Source organism: Pleurodeles waltl, chromosome 9 (assembly GCF_031143425.1).
Source record: "Pleurodeles waltl isolate 20211129_DDA chromosome 9, aPleWal1.hap1.20221129, whole genome shotgun sequence".
NCBI lineage: Eukaryota > Metazoa > Chordata > Amphibia > Caudata > Salamandridae > Pleurodeles > Pleurodeles waltl.
Window position 1 is genome coordinate 532396158 of NC_090448.1, and position 18632 is coordinate 532414789.

An 18632-nucleotide genomic window follows, 5' to 3' on the forward strand; every position below is an offset into this window, starting at 1 on the left:
CTGGCGGCGCAAAGCCAGGTTGTGAAGCATACAGCAGGCCACGATGATCTGGCACACCTTCTTTGGTGAGTACATTAGGGATCCACCTGTCATATGGAGGCACCTGAACCTGGCCTTCAGGAGGCCAAAGGTGCGTTCGATCACCCTCCTAGTCCGCCCATGGGCCTCATTGTAGCGTTCCTCTGCCCTGGGATTCCTCACTGGGGTCAATAGCCAGGAAAGGTTGGGTTAACCAGAGTCCCCTAATAGCCACACACGGTGCCTCTGGAGTTGACCCATCACATACGGGATGCTGCTATTCCGCAGGATGTAGGCGTCATGCACAGAGCCAGGGAACTTGGCATTAACGTGGGAGATGTACTGGTCTGCCAAACAGACCATCTGTACATTCATCGAATGATAACTTTTCCTGTTCCTGTACACCTGTTCACTTTCTCTGGGGGGTACCAAAGCCACATGGGTCCCATCAATGGCACCTATGATGTTGGGGATATGTCCAAGGGCATAGAAGTCACCCTTCACTATAGGCAAATCCCCCACCTCAGGGAAAACGATGTAGCTCCGCATGTGTTTGAGCAGGGCAGACAACACTCTAGACAACACCTTGGAAAACATAGGTTGAGACATCCCAGATGATATGGCCACTGTTGTTTGAAATGACCCACTTGCTAAGAAATGGAGTACTGACAGCACCTGCACTAGAGGGGGGATCCCTGTGGGTTGGCGGATGGGTGACATCAGGTCTGCCTCCAGCTGGGCACACAGTTCATGTATAGTGGCTCGGTCAAGCCTGTATGTCAGAATGACATGTCGTTCCTCCATTGTCGACAGGTCCACCAGCGATCTGTACACGGGAAGATTCCTCCATCTCCTCGCATTGCCAAGCGGACGGTGCCTAGGAAGGACAACAGCGAGCACAGACTCAATCAACCCACAGGTACGTTCCCACAGCTTGCACACAACACGATTCACTATGCATTGAATGGTGTGTATGAGTGTTGAGGAAAGGCCTAGGTATGTGTGACGCAGTAGAAATTAAGCCATGTGGGCCCTTGAAATGGCGGCTGCCTGACCTGTGAAGTGTGACAATGGGATGTGAGGTCAATGCGCTGGCGTGGCACACTGTGGCGGTAGGCGGTCGAAGACCACGGCGCAAAGCCGCATTGGTTAACATTGAAACCTATGGGTTTCAGGAGCCAATGACGATGTGCGCCGGCGGTCGCGGTACGCACCGCCGCGGGCGTGACCGCCATTTTCTATCAGCTTAATCACTCGATACCTGATCTTCCACAGGAGAGGACCTACACTGCAAGTGCTGCTGTGACCTCGGTCTGGAAGAGACAATGGCTGCTGCGACTGGGGAAAGGGGCCCTGCCTTCACTTCTGAAGAATTGGAGAAACTCGTGGATGGGGTCCTCCCCCAGTATGCGCTACTCTACGGTCCTCCAGACCAACAGGTACACTGGGAGTATGCTTTGTGGGCAATGCCTGGGTTGAGTCGGTGGATGAAAGATGGTGGGGAGGGGAGCGATTGGGTCATGCATCAGACGACAGATGAGAGCATGTGCCACATGGCAAGGGTGGGGATGGGGGGCCACTCACATCGAGCATGCAGAAGGTGATGACAATTTTTCTCTCCCTGTACATGTCACATAGGTCAGCGCCCACCAGAAAATCGCGATTTGGCGTGCCATCGCCAAGGACGTCCGGACCCTGGGGGTCCACAACAGACGGGGCAACCACTGCCGGAAGAGGTGGGAGGACATCCGCCGCGGGAGCAGGAAGATGGCGGAGGCTCTGCTGGGGATGGCCTCCCAACGTAGGAGGGGTGCCAGTCGTCAATTGACCCCCCTGATGTCCCAGATCCTGGCGGTGGCCTACTCCGATTTGGATGGGCGTGTGAGGACATCACAGCAGACACAAGGGGGTGAGTACACTCTCATTCTGGTGACTTTGCGCGCAGTGGAGGTGTCTGGGTGGGCGAGGAGGGCTGTGGGTCTCCCTAGGCCAAGGTGAATTCTGTAGGCTAGGCCCCTCCGTAATGCATGGCCCTGTGCCCCCGCTCCCCACCTCTGTAGGGTGCCAAGTTCAGGTATCCATGGCCCTGTCTCATCTATGTGTGCAGTTGTCGTCGATAGGCTTGTAGGCCATGTCCCACGGATTGCGTAGTGGATCGCAAGTGTGCGGCGTAGTGCAGGAGGCTTCTGTGTCTGTCTTGTCCGCCAACGGTAGCGGTAACCCATGCACTCAACATGTCTTTATCCCCCCCGCCCTTTTTTGTGGTCTTCCTGTTCATGTGTGCATCAGCATCATCAGGCGGAGGAGAAGTGGCATCGGAGCACGAGGGAGCTGCATCTCACATGGCCATGGCGGGCCCTGCAACTGACTCGTGCTGATGTCAGTGGCAGCGACTTGTCCTCTGAAGGGACCTCCCTTGTGGTGGCGGCAACATCCGTGCCCCCCGCAACAACAGGTACAGCCGCCACCCAGCGCACCAGCACCACCCTCCCAGCAGCCCCTCAGCCTTCGCCCGTGCCCGCTCACCCAGGAAGTTGGGCATCTCCTTTGCCCCAGGCACCTCAGGCCCTGCCCCAGTCACCCCTGCTGCCCTCAGTGAGGAGGTCATTGACCTCCTGAGGACCATCATTGTTGGGCAGTCTACCCTTTTGAATGCCATCCAGGGTGTAGAAAGGGAGGTGCACCGGAGTAATGCATACCTGGAGGGCATTCATTCGGGTCAGGCTGCCCATCAGCGATCGTTCAACGCTCTGGCCTCAGCACTGACGGCAGCAATTGTCCCTGTCTCTAGCCTCCCCCCTCCAACTTCCTCCACCCAGACCCAATCCCCAGTACCTCTGCCTATCCCAGACACACCATCAGACCAGCCTGCACACACCTCAACACCCAAGGGAAGCTCATCCAGACATAAGCACCACACATCGCACAAGCATTCACACAAGCAACATCCACATCCAGACATACCAACAGCCACTGCCTCCACTGTGTCCCCTTCCTCCTCGTCTCCCTCCTCCCTCCCTGTGACGTCTCCACTCACACTTGCATGCACAACATCTTCAGCCACTACGTCCATCACCAGCACACCCACCAGAACACTCTGCACACGTGCAGTCACCACCCCCACTACCATTTACACGTCCCCTGTGTCCTCTCCCAGTGTGTCTGTCACCCCCTCTTCCAAACCGCACAAATGCAAGCAGCCACCCACCCAACAGCCATCCACCTCACGACAGCCTCCAGCCCAAGCACCTGCACCCAAAGACACCAGACTTCACACTCCTACAACCACATCCTCTTCCTCCACTCCCATACCCACTACACCTACCCGTCACTCTCTGTCCAAATTGCTTTTCCTTGCCAACCTTAACCTCTTTCCAACAACTCCCCCACCCCGTCCATCTCATAAGACTGCAATCAGCACCTCAGCCACCACCAAACCAGGACCTATCAGGACTGTTGTCCAAGGACTGTGGAGTCCCCCACCCTCAAGGGCAACAACTTCGGCGAGGAGCCAAGGCACGGCCAGCCCACCCCCGGAGAAGCACCCAAAAGTTAGCAGTGCCCGGCACGAGAGGCCACGGACACCAGGGACCAAAATCCCTACCCTGGCTCCGTCTGGAAGTGGGGTGCCACCTCGCACACCGCCAAAGGTGTCAAAGGGCCACAGACGACCTGGGAAGGGCAGCACGCCCGACAAGTCCGGCAGCAGGCCAGCTGCCCAGGAGTGCCCCACCAGCCCCCTCCCAGGTGTGCAGGAGGACACCCAGAGGGCCGGTACGGCAGCCCAGGAGGGCCCCGCAAGCCAACGGACAGATGGGCAGGAAGGCCCTGCCAGCCACATGCCAGGTGGCGAGTGACACCCATGCCTGGGCCGGAACCGCTGAACTGGGCCCTTTCAAACAAGCACCGCTGAACTGGGCACCGCCGTCTCAAGCACCGCTGAACTGGGCACCGCCGTCTCAAGCACCGCTGAACTGGGCACCGCCGTCTCAATCACCGCTGAACAGGGCACCGCCGTCTCAAGCACCGCTGAACTGGGCCCTTCATCTCAAGCACCGCTCCGCTGGGCACCGCCGTCTCAAGCACCGTTCCGCTGGGCACCGCCGTCTCAGGCACCGCTGAACAGGGCACCGCCGTCTCAAGCACTGCTGAACAGGGCACCGCCGTCTCAAGCACCGCTGAACTGGGCCCTTCATCTCAAGCACCGCTCCGCTGGGCCCTTCATCTCAAGCACCGCTCCGCTGGGCACCGCCGTCTCAAGCACCGCTGAACAGGGCACCGCCGTCTCAAGAACCGCTGAACTGGGCACTGCCGTCTCAAGCACCGCTGAACTGGGCACCGCCGTCTCAAGCACCGCTGAACTGGGCACCGCCGTCTCAAGCACCGCTGAACTGGGCCCTTCATCTCAAGCACCGCTCCGCTGGGCCCTTCATCTCAAGCACCGCTCCGCTGGGCACCGCCGTCTCAAGCACCGCTGAACTGGGCCCTTCATCTCAAGCACCGCTCCGCTGGGCCCTTCATCTCAAGCACCGCTCCGCTGGGCCCTTCACCTCAAGCACCGCTCCGCTGGGCACCGCCGTCTCAAGCACCGCTGAACAGGGCCCTTCATCTCAAGCACCGCTCCGCTGGGCCCTTCATCTCAAGCACCGCTCCACTGGGCACTGCCGTCTCAAGCACCGCTGAACTGGGCCCTTCATCTCAAGCACCGCTCCGCTGGGCCCTTCATCTCAAGCACCACTCCGCTGCGCCCTTCACCTCAAGCACCGCTCCGCTGGGCACCGCCGTCTCAAGCACCGCTGAACAGGGCACCTCCGTCTCAAGCACCGCTGAACTGGGCACCGCCGTCTCAAGCACCGCTGAATTGGGCACCGCCGTCTCAAGCACCGCTGAACTGGGCACCGCCGTCTCAAGCACCGCTGAACTGGGCCCTTCATCTCAAGCACCGCTCCGCTGGGCCCTTCATCTCAAGCACCGCTCCGCTGGGCACCGCCGTCTCAAGCACTGCTGAACAGGGCACCGCCGTCTCAAGCACCGCTGAACTGGGCCCTTCATCTCAAGCACCGCTCCGCTGGGCACTGCCGTCTCAAGAACCGCTGAACTGGGCCCTTCATCTCAAGCACCGCTGGCCCATTGGCGGAAGGGGCAGTGCCGCATCTGTGTCTGGCGGGGCTGCACGAAGCACTCTGGGCACTAGTCCCCCTCCAGTACCAGTGGAGACTGTTATCCACTTGAGAGACTGTGGCTTTGCACTCCCCAGGATTGAACAGTGGGCAAGCCACCCACTGTAGAGACCTGAGAGACTGTGGCTTTGCACTCCCCAGGATATGGCAGTGGGCAAGCCACCCACTGTAGAGACTTGAGAGACTGTGGCTTTGCACTCCGCAGGATGGGACAGTGGGCAACCCACCCACTGTAGAGACTTGTGAGACTGTGGCTTTGCACTCCCCAGGATGGGACAGTGGCCATGGAGGCCCCTCGTGGATCTGGCGTTGTGTACTCATGTGGCTGACGTGCCCCCCTTCCCTTCGCCCTGAGGTGCCTGTAGTTTTTCTATCTGATGCCCCTGCAGTGTTCTCTCCGTTGGTGTCAGGTATCTTGTGTGGGCCTTGCCCATGTGATTTGGGCCCAGTGGTCCACGGACAATGACAGCTAGAATTATCGGACTTTTAATGTTTATGTATATATTAGTTTTAAATGTGTGATATTTTTATAAGGCAATAATCCAATATATTCGACTGTTTATGATCTACTCCTTTTGTCTTTGCATTCTTTCGGGGGGCTTGGGGGTTGTAACAGTGATGTATTGCTATGCATTGATGTGTGTGTTGTAGTGGGTGGGGGTAGGGGTGGGTGTGTCGCGTATGTGTGTCCCCGTAATATTTTCTCCTCCCCCCTCCCCTGTGTCGTAGGTGCAGTACTCACCGTTGTCTTCTGCGCCGGCGTTCGTGCTCCTGGTAGAGGAGCAGGAATACAATAGCTGGTAGGATGTGTAATTCGGGTTCCATGCTGTCCAGATTCCGTGGGGTGTATGGAGGTGAGCGTTTTCGGTTTGAAATGTCTGTTTCCGCCGTGTTTTTATCGGCGGGGCTACCGCCCCGGAAAAGGTGGCGGATTGGTGTGTTGTGATAGGGTGGGCGGTACATTGTCTCCCGCCTGTCTGTTGGCGGTGACCGCCGCGCTGTTTGTTTGTCCCGCCGTGGCGGTCAGAGTGTTAAAGTGGCGGTCTCTGTTGGCGGTTTCCGTCAGGGTCAGAATTCCATTTTTTTAACCGCCAGCCTGTTGGCGGGTTAGCCGCCGCTTTAACACCGACCGCCAGGGTTGGAATGAGGGCCTTAGTCTTCTCACCGGTGGTTCCTCTTTTGCACCTTCATCCAGGTTATCAGGGGCTCCTGCTTTCCCTTTGACTCTTCAGTGCTTTTTGGACTTGGTCCCCTTCTTCCACAGGTCTTCAGGTCCAGGAATCCATCATTGGTGTTTTGCAGTCTCTTCTGGTTCTTGCATTATCTTCTATAATGACTTCTAGTGTGTTTTAGGAAACTTGATTTTTTTTACTCCTGCTTTCCTGTACTCTGTCGTAGGGTATTTTACTTACCTTTGGTGTTTTCTTGCACTTCCAGCACCCCCCTATGCACTACACTTTCCTAGGTGGGAAACCAACTTTCACATTCCACTATTTTAGTATATGGTTTGTGTTCCCCCAAGGCCCATTGCAACCTATTGTGATTTTCACTATTTGCACTATTTTATGATTTGTGTGCTTACCTGATTTTGGTTATTAGTGTATATTTTGTGTATAATACTTACCTCCTAAGGGAGTATAGCCTCTAAGATATTTTTTGGCCTTGTGTCACTAAAATAAAGTACCTTTATTTTTGGTAACACTGAGTATTGTCTTGCTTGCGTGTAAGTACTGTGGGCTTCATTATGACATTGGCGGCAAATGCCGCCTACTGCCACGGTGACGGCCACCAACATACCGTCGCTGTGGCTACCGATCGTCCATGGCATTATGACCGAAGACAGAATTCCGCCAGAAGGCTGGCGGAATTCCTTCTACGGTCATGGCGGCGGACAGCGGTAAGGTGGCGCTGCTGCCAGCAGCAGCGCCACGCCAGCAAAACACTGCATACCGCATCATGTTCCATGATACGGCCTGGCGGTGTTTTGCTGGCGGACACTGCTGCTGGTAGCAGTGCCGCATCCCGTCTCCTGCCGGAGGACATCCTGCAAGCAGGTAAGTCAGGTTGTCCGACAGGAGAAGGGGACGGAGTGTGTTGTGTGCGTGTGTGGGAGTGTGTGTGACTGTGTGTGAATGCGTGCATGTGTGTGTAATGCGTGTGTGCATGAGTGGGTGTGAGTGTACATGCATGTTGTGTCGTGAGATTGCGTGTGGGCCTGGATGTATGTTCATGGGTGTTGCTGTGAGTGTGAGGGGGTCGGGAGAGGGAGGGGGAGGGTGGGGAGGACTCTGGGGAGGGGGCGGGGGAGACCTCTATTAGTGCGAGGGAAGGAATTCCCTGGCACTGATAGTGCCTACCACCATGGTTTCATTGGTGGTACAGAAACCACGGAAACCATGGCGGTGGGCGCGGTCAAAATGCCATGGGCGGCCTAGTGATGGCCGCCGGGCTGGAGACTATAGTCTTCAGCCCGGCGGTTGATACCGCCGTGGCGGTCGGTGTGTTGACTTGCCGGTTTGGCTTTGGCCAAACCGCCAATGTCATAATAGTGGAGGAAGGTACTGCCAGTCTGTTGGCGGTAATACCGTCACTATACCACCGACCTCCGGGGTCGTAATGACCCCCTGTGTGACTACAGTGGTATTGCAAGAGCTTTGCATGTCTCCTAGTTCAGCCTTGGCTGCACTGCCTACAGCTACCTCTAGACAGCCTGGCTTCTAGACACTGACTACATTTCACTAATAAGGGAGAACTGGACCTGGTATAAGGTGTAAGTACGTTAGGTACCCACTACAAACTATGTCAGCCTCCTACATGCATTGATCCACCGCCACAGTCTCCCCACTCCACCGGCCTTACTATTGATAGATTTTAGAAGGCGTTCAGTTCAGTGGATTGGGGTTACCTGAGCAAGATCCTTGAAAAGGTTGGCTTCAGCAGTACATTTTGCTGCATGGTCCAACTGCTATATATGCGACTGACCGCCCGGATCCTTGTTAGTAGGCCAGTAAAGCAACAAGGCAGGGCTGTCCCCTATCACGCCCCTTGCCCGACTAATATGCTGTGATGCACTATATACTGTCTGGAGATGGCCCATGGGTGACATGGTTTGATTTACTTTTCATGGAGGTTTGGTTAAATAAGTGTTGGGAGCACATTTATTTGTCCTGAAGAAGGTGGTAAAAGGACCTGAAAGACCACCAAAACGTGTCAACGCTATATGACATTACTGGACCTATAGGAGCAGCCCTGAATCGAACAGGGATTGGTGACAGAAGTTGATTGGCCTATATCTACCATAATAGACTATAGTAGATGTCTTCTCTTGTTTCCCTCATGTTGGATTTTATTGTTTATATGTGATCTTTTTATTAAGAATTTTTTCTGTTTTGTGATTGTTGTCATATTGGGTTTTAATCATATGGGCTTGTATTATTAAATTATTATTATTAGATTCCTTTATTTTTAGATTGATCATTTGAGAGATTGATTATTTGAATTAGTGAGGTGATTGCCTTTTCCCCTTGGGGAGTTTTATTGTTTCATTATGGGTGACGAAGACAGCATCGCCCTTTATGCAGATGATGTGTTGTTATACCTGTCGAACCTGGCCGAGAGCATCCCCCATTGTCTCCATCTCCTACACCTCTTCGCCGAGGCCTCAGGCCTCACTGTAAATCAAAAGAAATACCTTCTTGTACCCCTGTCTGTAACCGAAGACTTCATTTATTGGCAGTCAAACTTACCCATCCAGCACCTCAGCTTTACCTATTTGGGCATTAGGGTTGCACTTGACCCATCCATGACTTGGGGCCTCAACATAACCCCAGCAACCCGTAAGGTTAGGGCAGGTCTTAAGAATGATCATCATCGGGAATATGAAAACAATGGCCCTCATTCTGACCTTGGCGGGCGGCGGAGGCCGCCCGCCAAAGTCCCGCCGTCAGGTTACTGTTCCGCGGTCGAAAGACCGCGGCGGTAATTCTGACTTTCCCGCTGGGCTGGCGGGCGGTCGCCTTCAGACCGCCCGCCAGCCCAGCGGGAAAGAGGCTTCCACGATGAAGCCGGCTCGGAATCGAGCCGGCGGAGTGGAAGCTGTGCGACGGGTGCAGTTGCACCCGTCGCGTATTTCACTGTCTGCGCAGCAGACAGTGAAATACATGTAGGGGCCCTCTTACGGGGGCCCCTGCAATGCCCATGCCAGTGGCATGGGCACTGCAGGGGCCCCCAGGGGCCCCGCGACCCCCCCTACCGCCATCCGGATCCCGGCGGTCGGACCGCCGGGATCTGGATGGCGGTAGGGGGGGTCGGAATCCCCGCGGCGGTGCAGCAAGCTGCGCCGCCGTGGAGGATTCAATGGGGCGGCGGTACACTGGCGGGAGCCCGCCAGTGGTGCCGGTCCGACCGCGGCTTTACCGCCGCGGTCGGAATCCCCATTGGAGCACCGCCGGCCTGTCGGCGGTGCTCCCGCGGTCCTCCGCCCTGGCGGTCTTTGACCGCCAGGGTCAGAATGACCGCCAATGTCTTTAAGGCTTTCAAGGACTTAGCACAAGCGTAAAATATCTCAGATAGACAGTGCTTTAACTATGGAAGGATGGTAGTTTACGTTCATACAGCATCAGCAAGAGGCACAATAGAACCAGAAATGTGTACAGTATTACTAAAACTCTTAGTGGTGGGCGGTGGTAGAAAGCCAATTACGCCGTTGTACAATACACTTGATATTATTGGTAAGATCCAGTGCAAGGGCACCGAAAATGAATAAAATTATCACAGACAAGGAATGGGCCCAGGTTCTGGGGACATTATTAAAATATATTAAACAATGCTGGGTTTAAACTATTACAATTTAATGTACTGAATACGTCCTACTTTGCCTCATTGAAGATAGAAAAATTATATGAAGGAGCCTCTGATTAATGCCACACTGTAAACACCACGAATTAGGATATGCCCATGTGAAGTGGATACGCCCATCTATAAAAGGTTACTAGGAAACAGTAAAATCATTGAAGACGTGATGGAGAAGAAGGGCTTGCTTAACCCCAAGGTACATAGGCCCGGACTGGGTTGTAGATCAAAGAAAGAGAAAGTTCGAATCAAATTCACTACCTTAGGCCTAGCATTGGCCAAGTTATGTATCGCACAAACATGGAAATCTGATGGAGGTCCAATTATGGGGAAATGCCTGAGAGTAAGGGTCCATTGGCTAGAATTAGAAAATGTAACTCTTCATAACTCTCCACATGGAATGTAAAAGAGAAGAAAGAGGAAGACAAATGCAATATCCAGGGGGCATTAATGGAAGAACTGAAAAAAGGAATACAATATTGATATACCACCAAGAAAGGTATAGAGAGACAACATCAATAGGGAAGATAATGGCCAAGCCGAAACTGTGTCAATCAAAAAGTAATGTGTGTAAAAAGGTCGGCTGGAAAGATAAAATTTATATTATTAGGAGCAATATAGAACATTTGAACCCCAAGAATTACAAGTCATTCGTTCAGTAGACAGGATCAAAGGATATAAACCATGCAAACCTGTATAAAAACAGTCAGAGCGCCATAAACACAGTGAATGTACACGTTGCGTGATACAAAAGCAAAATACTCCTATAAGAAAAATCTCAGCAGAGTAAATAGGTTAGAGAATTGAAAAATACTGAAATGTTTTTTTGCAGTTCTAAAAGCTAAAAAATGTATGAAGCACAATAACAGAAGGGAAAAGCACACAAGTATAGGCAAATTAGTATTGTGGTGTAATAAGTGCACTGGCCCGGTCGATATAAATATGAAAACAATATGGAAATCTGTTATGAAGAAGGATACAAAATCTATGATGTAGCAGTGAAAACGTTTTGAAAATGTAAACTTTTATGTAAAGATAAGATGTAAGCAAGGAAAAAACAAAAACAGTTTAAAAAAGAAACAAAAAGAATGCTGGTTATGCAAGGGGATGCCTTGAATGGCCAAATTTTTTAAAACACAAACAATTTAGTGAAAGACTGTATTTTAGAAGACATTTATACAAAAGATCTTTGAGCTTAATGTTGCCACAAGTCCGGAATCTAAAGAACAGCCATATGAGTTCAGGGGAAAATGTTGAACAATGCTGACCTGGCAGATAGCTGTTAAACATGAATTCTAAAATACAAGTGTAATAAATACCAGTTTGATATAGAAACTCAGTTCGCCTTTGCTAAGTTCTTTAACGCCCTATGACAGGCCCTCAGTGTGCCTGGAAACGAGAGCAAAATCCCAAAGCTAACTGTAATAGACCAAGAGAATGTCCAAGTAATGATTACCACTGAAGAGGTTGCACAAACAGTGGGCATCTTCTAACAAGCATTTGCAATGCAATGGGTCTCTAATTTGCTGGAGTTAGAGCTATTGGGGTTGTAAATGCATAACTGGACTTTTATAGCCACATAAATTGGTCAACTCTGCCTCATAATTTGGTATTTTCCTGCCAAATACTTCCAGTGGCCCTGTATATAACTAAAGCACTTCCATTTACCTTCTTCCTCTATTTGCAGCCAAAAATGAAAATGTTGCCATTTAGCATCCTAACTTGAATCTGCCATGCAAATGCCAATAGAATACCATTTTCACCACGGCACCATCAGAGTTGCTGTCTGGCTAACCCAATTCCCCAAAAATGACACAATACAGCCACAGAGAAATTAGAGAAATAAACTAGAAGGGTCATCCGAATATATCAAGAATATTCAAACAGTCAAAGTATAATAAGGATGTTAAGGTGGCCTGAATCATGGTCATAATTGCAATAAGGAGGGATTAATAAAACATATACAATTATCATATAAACCCAATAAAAACCTTTAACAGAAATAAACTTTTGGCATTACACTATAATGCTCAGAACTGCGCCTAAGGCACACCACAATGAAAACAGTGTTTGTAAGAAACCTGATAGGCCATCATTATGACCCTGGCGGTCAGGTTAATATGACGGTAGTACTGTCAACAGGCTGGCGTACATACCGCATATTATGAGATTGGTGGGTTGGCTGCAGCCAACCCCCAACTTCTCCACTCATACTGCCGTTGCGGTATGAGCTGCCGGGCTGGAGATGTCTATCTCCAGCCCGGCGGCCAACATAGTACTGCCCATGGCATTTTCAGCCGGCCTACCATCATGGTTTCCGTGGCGTTAGCAATGCCATGAAAACCATGGCGGTAGGCCCTACCAGTGACAGGGAATTCCTTCCCTGTCACTAGTAGGCATCTCCCCCAACACTCACCTGATACCCCCACCCCCTCTATCCAAACTCGCCCACCCACCCCCTACACACAATAACCCCCACCCCGATACACAAACTAACACCCCCACCCCCCTCCGATCCACTCCCTCACCACCATCCCCTCCAATACAGAAACAAACCCCCTACCCCGATACAAAAACACCCCCACCCCACCTACACGCACACACCCACAGACACGCACACACCACACAACTTACCCCACAGCCACACACTCAAACATCATTCCCCGTCCCCCCACCCCCACTAGTCACAGTGCCCCTCACCTCACACCCCCCTCACAGCATACACGCACACAGACACCCACACGCACCATGCATACACCCATTAACTAACATTGCCAAACATGCATTCATACACACACTGCACATACGCATTCATACACACACTGCATAGATGCATACTTCCAGACATTCTCACACACATTCCTACACAATCATACTGACATGCAGACACACACTCACTTCACCATACTTACACACATTCACTTACACGCATACAACCACGCAAACAACACAACACACACAGACGCATTCACACACGCACTCAGACACACACACAATACCCCCACCCTCCCGGCCCCCTCCCCTGTCGGACGCCCGACTTACCTTGTCCGGCGAGGAGGTCGTACGGCAGGGAACGGGAAGGGACGCTGCTACTGCCAGCAGCGCCCTGCCAGCAGAACACCGCCGGGCCGTATTAATGGTTATAATACGGCTGGCGGTGTTCTACTGGCAGGGCGGGGCGGGCGGTGCAGGTGTTAGCAACACCAGCTTACCACTGTCCGCCAGCATGAGACCTGCCGGATTTCCGCCCTTATTGTGTCGGAAGTCAGGCAGTGCTTATAATATGGCAGTCGGAGGGTAGCCGCCGTGGCAGTCTGTTTGCGGCGGTAATGAGTCCCATAGTCATGTAACCACATAGTTATCAGCTATAAGACATAACCACATAAAACGAAAATAACTCAAAGTAATGCAGTGCAACCATATATTTAGCCCCTGGAGGGCATAGTGCATTATATAGTTTCAGGGCTAGCAGGCCTTCTGCAATGATATTACAAACAAGACCCCTAAAACACAAATTACTCTCAGCTGTAAAACAAATGTTACAGCTGAAAGAGAGGTTTAAAGAACACTGAATGGTGGGAGGGGTTATTATTGTGGGACCCCCCAAACCTAGAGTGATGACCCGTTTTGAAGGTGGTCCCATAGTCGTAGGACCACCACGAGCTGAGTTATAAACGAAAGTGTTTTGTAAAAGAATGCCCTGTAAAATGGGACACCTGAGTGCAGCAAATATTGTAGTATATTGACTGTAATGCTCAGCCCCTAGAGAACACTACAATAAAAATATTATTTGTAAGAACCATGGTCATGTAACCACGTAGTTAGCCCCTAGAGAGCGTAACCACATGAAAACAGAATGGCAGAAAATAATGCAATGCAACCATTTATTTAGCCCCTAGAAGGCTTATTGCATTACTTATTTTCAGGCCTAGCATGCCTACTGCATTACTAAGCCCCTTACAACACAAACTACTCCCTGCTGTAAAACAAAAGCTCCAGCTGTAAGAAAGCGTAAACATAGACTAAATGGTGGGAAGGGTTATTATTTTGGTGTTCCCACTGACCTAGTGTGGGGACCCAGTGATGACCTAACAGAAAGAGTGTGTCATGTGGAACATTTTGGTGATGGTCCTATTGTCCTAGGACCACCACAGGCTGCGTTATCGACAGAAATGTTGTGAAAATGAATGCTTGCAAAACATTACAGGTCAAGTTTTCCCGATTGCAGAGAAAATTGTTGTATCGGCTCTCCCGCCGTGTCAGGAGAACCTCACTGCAGATTTCCGTGGTTTTTACTAAAGCATTGATCAATTATAAGTGTTTTTGGGAAAGCTATGGAGCAAGAAGGGGAGAGCCAAAAGATTAGGTAACAGTGTGAAAAATGTGACCAGCACTTAAATACCGCCAATGGAGTTTGTGCTGTTGGCGCTATGAGTGCTGTGAGGGCCATGGCTCCCATGGAGCATGAAGGGGAGAGACAAAAGAAAAAAGTAGTTCACCCACGCTGAAGCTTATCAGCAATCATGCAATTATCCATGTAACAGGGTCTGCCTGCAAGGTAGTAACAAAACCACACCAAGGCAGGACAAAGGTAAAGCATTTACCAATTACATCACAGGATTTTGGAAAGGCAAGCCCACGAATGAGTGAAAGTGATGGGTGTGAAATAAGCAAGGTTAAAATCCCACAGATAATAAACAACAGGTCGGAAAGCACTTGCACGCTCGACCTAATAAAAAACGGAAAGCTGTTCGCCCAGATAGTTTCCCACTTAAACCTGGAAACGTTTGCAGGATCAGATTAAGCTTCCATTTTTTGTGCTTTGCCAAAAGGTGTGCAGAGGAGGAATACCTGCATTAATGGCATAAGGCAATGATTGTCTTCTTTAATCAGGCAAAGACCAGTGGCATAGCAGTGTGTCATGGGACCTAGTGCAAGGAAGGAAATGTGTGCCCTGGCCGTTGTCTGATTTAAAAAACACAGCAATAATCAGTGTTCAATGGGCTCCTAAGATATCTGGGCGCCGGTGCAACTGCATCTGCTGCACCAATTAAAGCGGCACCCCTGGCAAACACCCGAACCTGGGTCCTTCTTGTCACCAGAGATCCTTCTTAATCTAACACCGAAGTGTTTAGGAAAATCTGGCAGAACACTTCCAAGAGGTTGTACCATACAGAGAAACATTCTCTGGTATGCTTAGCCGCTGGAGCAGGAAAAAAGCATGGGCCTTGCTCACTGGCAATACTTAGGGACAGATTGATTATTGAACCAATATCAGGTTACCAATCAAGAAACACAGTGAATATGTGGATGATCTTCTGGTATTAAGTAGAGGTCAGCAGTAAACTCTGTACATCCGGCAGACTTTGTGGAGTTTTTCCCAAAAAAAGTAACACAATCACAAACAATAGCACAAAACAAAGCACTCTAACAATATATAAACACAGAACAAAAAACACATCATGTTTTCAAGACAACACAACAAAACACAACCCTAACACAAAACAACACAGAACAACAGCAAAAAATTCAATTCAGCAAAGAAATACAATGCAACCTAATTTCATTGTTGTATTTTTGTTATGCTGTGTCGTTGTTTTAGTTTTGGTATAGTATTGTGTTTTGTAGTTGTTAGCATTGGTATGCAGCTGTGTTGTTGTTGTGTTGTGTTTTGTATTTGGATTATTGTTGGAAATTGGGGGCATATTTATGAGTCCCTTGCGCTGCCATTGCATCAGGTTTTGTAAATCAACGGCAATACAAACCTTGCACTCACATCTATGAGGTCCTGCAAAGCCACTTTGCGTGACTTTGAATAGCCTCATGGATATAGAGTAAGGTAAGGCAGCCCAAGTCACTGCATTGCCTTACTCTGAGCAATGGAGGCCTTCCATGGGTGTTGTGGTGAGTGTTCCCATGCAACACCCATAGACTTAGACGCATCCCCAGATTTACAAGAGCTTGTAAACCTGGGGATGTACCAAAACCTTATACCTTCCCAGGGAGGCACAATGAGGAGAAATATCTTTATTTCTCCTTGTTTTGTCCTCTTTCTATATGTGCTGCATTCTGCAGCTCAAATAGAAAGAGGAGCAGCCCCCTCAGGATTGATTTTGTGCCGGAAGGTGCTCCTTTCTGCACAAATACAACCCTTCCTTCAGTGCACGCACCCTTGCACCATAGTGCAAGGGTGTGAAGTGTGCCTGCTTTGGAGCTAGGCTGCCAAAACAGCACCAGAGTAGTGGGAAAAGACAGGTATTGCTTAATAAAGTACATTTCTGCCCTTTCTCTTTGATGCAGGGCAATGCAACAAGGTGATATGCTGCACTGCCCTGCACCAAAAGCTCACAAATATGGGCCTCTGTCTCTAGTTGGCAGAGGTATCCACCCTGTCCAAGTAGGGACCACAATCCTAGTCAATGTACGTCAGATACACAGCCCAAATTAATCTGTGATCACCCTTTGGTGGCTTAACTTAAGAGGCAATGTGTAAAGTATTTCTACACTACTTAAATTTCAGTAATACAGTGAAAAACACCACGAAAGGACTCCACATCAGTTTTGAAACATAAAGAATATTTCTATGAATAAAGCATGATCAAAATGACAAAAAGCCAATAAGTAGAACTTGAGATATGCATTTTTAAAGAACTGCAATATTGTACTTAGAAAACAATAGCCCTTAATGGTTATTTGAGGTCGAGCTGAAAGTTCAGGCCGACTGCAATGGAGCAGAGGCCAGCTATTGGACCCATACAGGGCCTGCTGAAAAGGTACCTTGGATGGAGGATTGCGTCTACCTGGCAGAATGTCCTCAGATCCACAAGTGTACTGGTTTGGTGGGATTTGGGGTCCAGTACTAATTTGAGACTTTGAAGTGGTGGAGACTTCCATGATAGGCCTTTGAAGTGCACAAGGGCCTTGTCCTTCCTTCCTTGGCTCCAGACACTCTATGGGGGTTATGCAGCTCTTTGTGTGGGGACAGTCACAGCCCTATTCAGGTGCCGGAGTCAACTCCTCCCTCCCATCTAGCCGAGGAAGGCCCATCAGCCTGGTCATGGTCCATCAGGATGTAAGTGGCACTCCTCAGCTACTCTGTGTATGACTGTCTAGATGGAATGCACAAAGTCCAGCTTTGCAGAGACAAAGACTGGTTCAAGTAAGAAAAGAGTAACTTTCTAAAAGTGTCATTTTCAGACTCACAATTCAAAACCCGACTCTATCATAAGTTGTGGTTTTAAATTGTGAGTCCAGAGACACCAAACTCCAAATTTCTTTATTTTCCGACATTACACTTAAAAGTTGTATCAAGGTAATCCCAATGTCAACCTATGGGAGAGATAGGCTTTGCAGTAGTGAAAAACAAATTTAATAGTTTTTCACTACCAGGACGTGTTAACCTTAAGAGTACATGCCCAGCTTTTTAGATACACTGCACCCTGACCTTGGGGTGAGCTAGGGCCTACCTTACGGGTGACTTCCAAGTATTTAAAAAGAAGGTTTGGACCTGTCAAGTGGATTTACTTGCAGGTTGAAATGGCAGTTTTGAACTTCACACAGAGTCTCTGCAATACCAGACCTGAAATGTTTAAAGGGTTACTGCAGTGGGCAGCACAATCAGTGCTGCAGACCCACTAGTACTAATTAATTTACAGGCCATGGGCACATATAGTGCACTTTAGTAGGGACTAACAAGCAAATTAAATATGCCAATTGTTGATAAGCCAATATCACTTTGTTTAGAGTACAGAGCACCTGCCCTTTTGGCACTGGTTAGCAGTGGTAAAGTGCAAAGAATCCTAAAGCCATCAAAAATGAGGTCAGAAGGCAAAAAGTCAGGGGGAAAACACTACAAGGATGCAAGGTCCAGCAGTTATTGCACTGGTATGTTTTTGGTTTGGTATGTGGTGTTGTGTCAGTGTTTTATATTTTGGTGTTGTTGTGTTCTGTTTATTGTTGTTACTGCATTGTGTTGGTGTGTTGTATTGTCTTGTAGTTTTGTGTCTGCTTTTGTGAGTGTAACATTGTTGTCTTTGTGTGTTGTTTTTTTTTGCTGTTGTGGTATTTTGGTGTAATGTTATTGCAATGTAGGGTGTTGTTTTGGTGCTGCAGTCATAGTGCAAGTGCAAAAAGCTTGTTACATATTACTACCTGGACAAATCTGCTTTCATGATGGTGTGGTAACATGGTTTGCATCAATCACTGAACAATGTACCGCTCAGGTTATGTATTAAGCCTAACCAAAATATTTCTGTCCCTAGGAGTGTTGTGAGCGTCACAGGAACAGCAGATAATTTCTGTCCCCTACGAAAGGTACAAGTGATCAAACTGAGGGTGTGGGTTAGTGACATTCTCAATAGACCATGCAAGTAGATGGAATAAGTTTATCACAAAAATGACCACATCAGTCCTGACCAGTGTCTACACATGAAAGGCCAGACTTTCAAGACAGTGGCGGTCAATGGTGTGTCATTTTCAGCATACTATGGCCCATATTTATACTTTTTTAGCACTGCATTTGCAACGTTTTTTGACGCAAAATCGGCGCAAACTTACAAAATACAATTGTATTTTGTAAGTTTG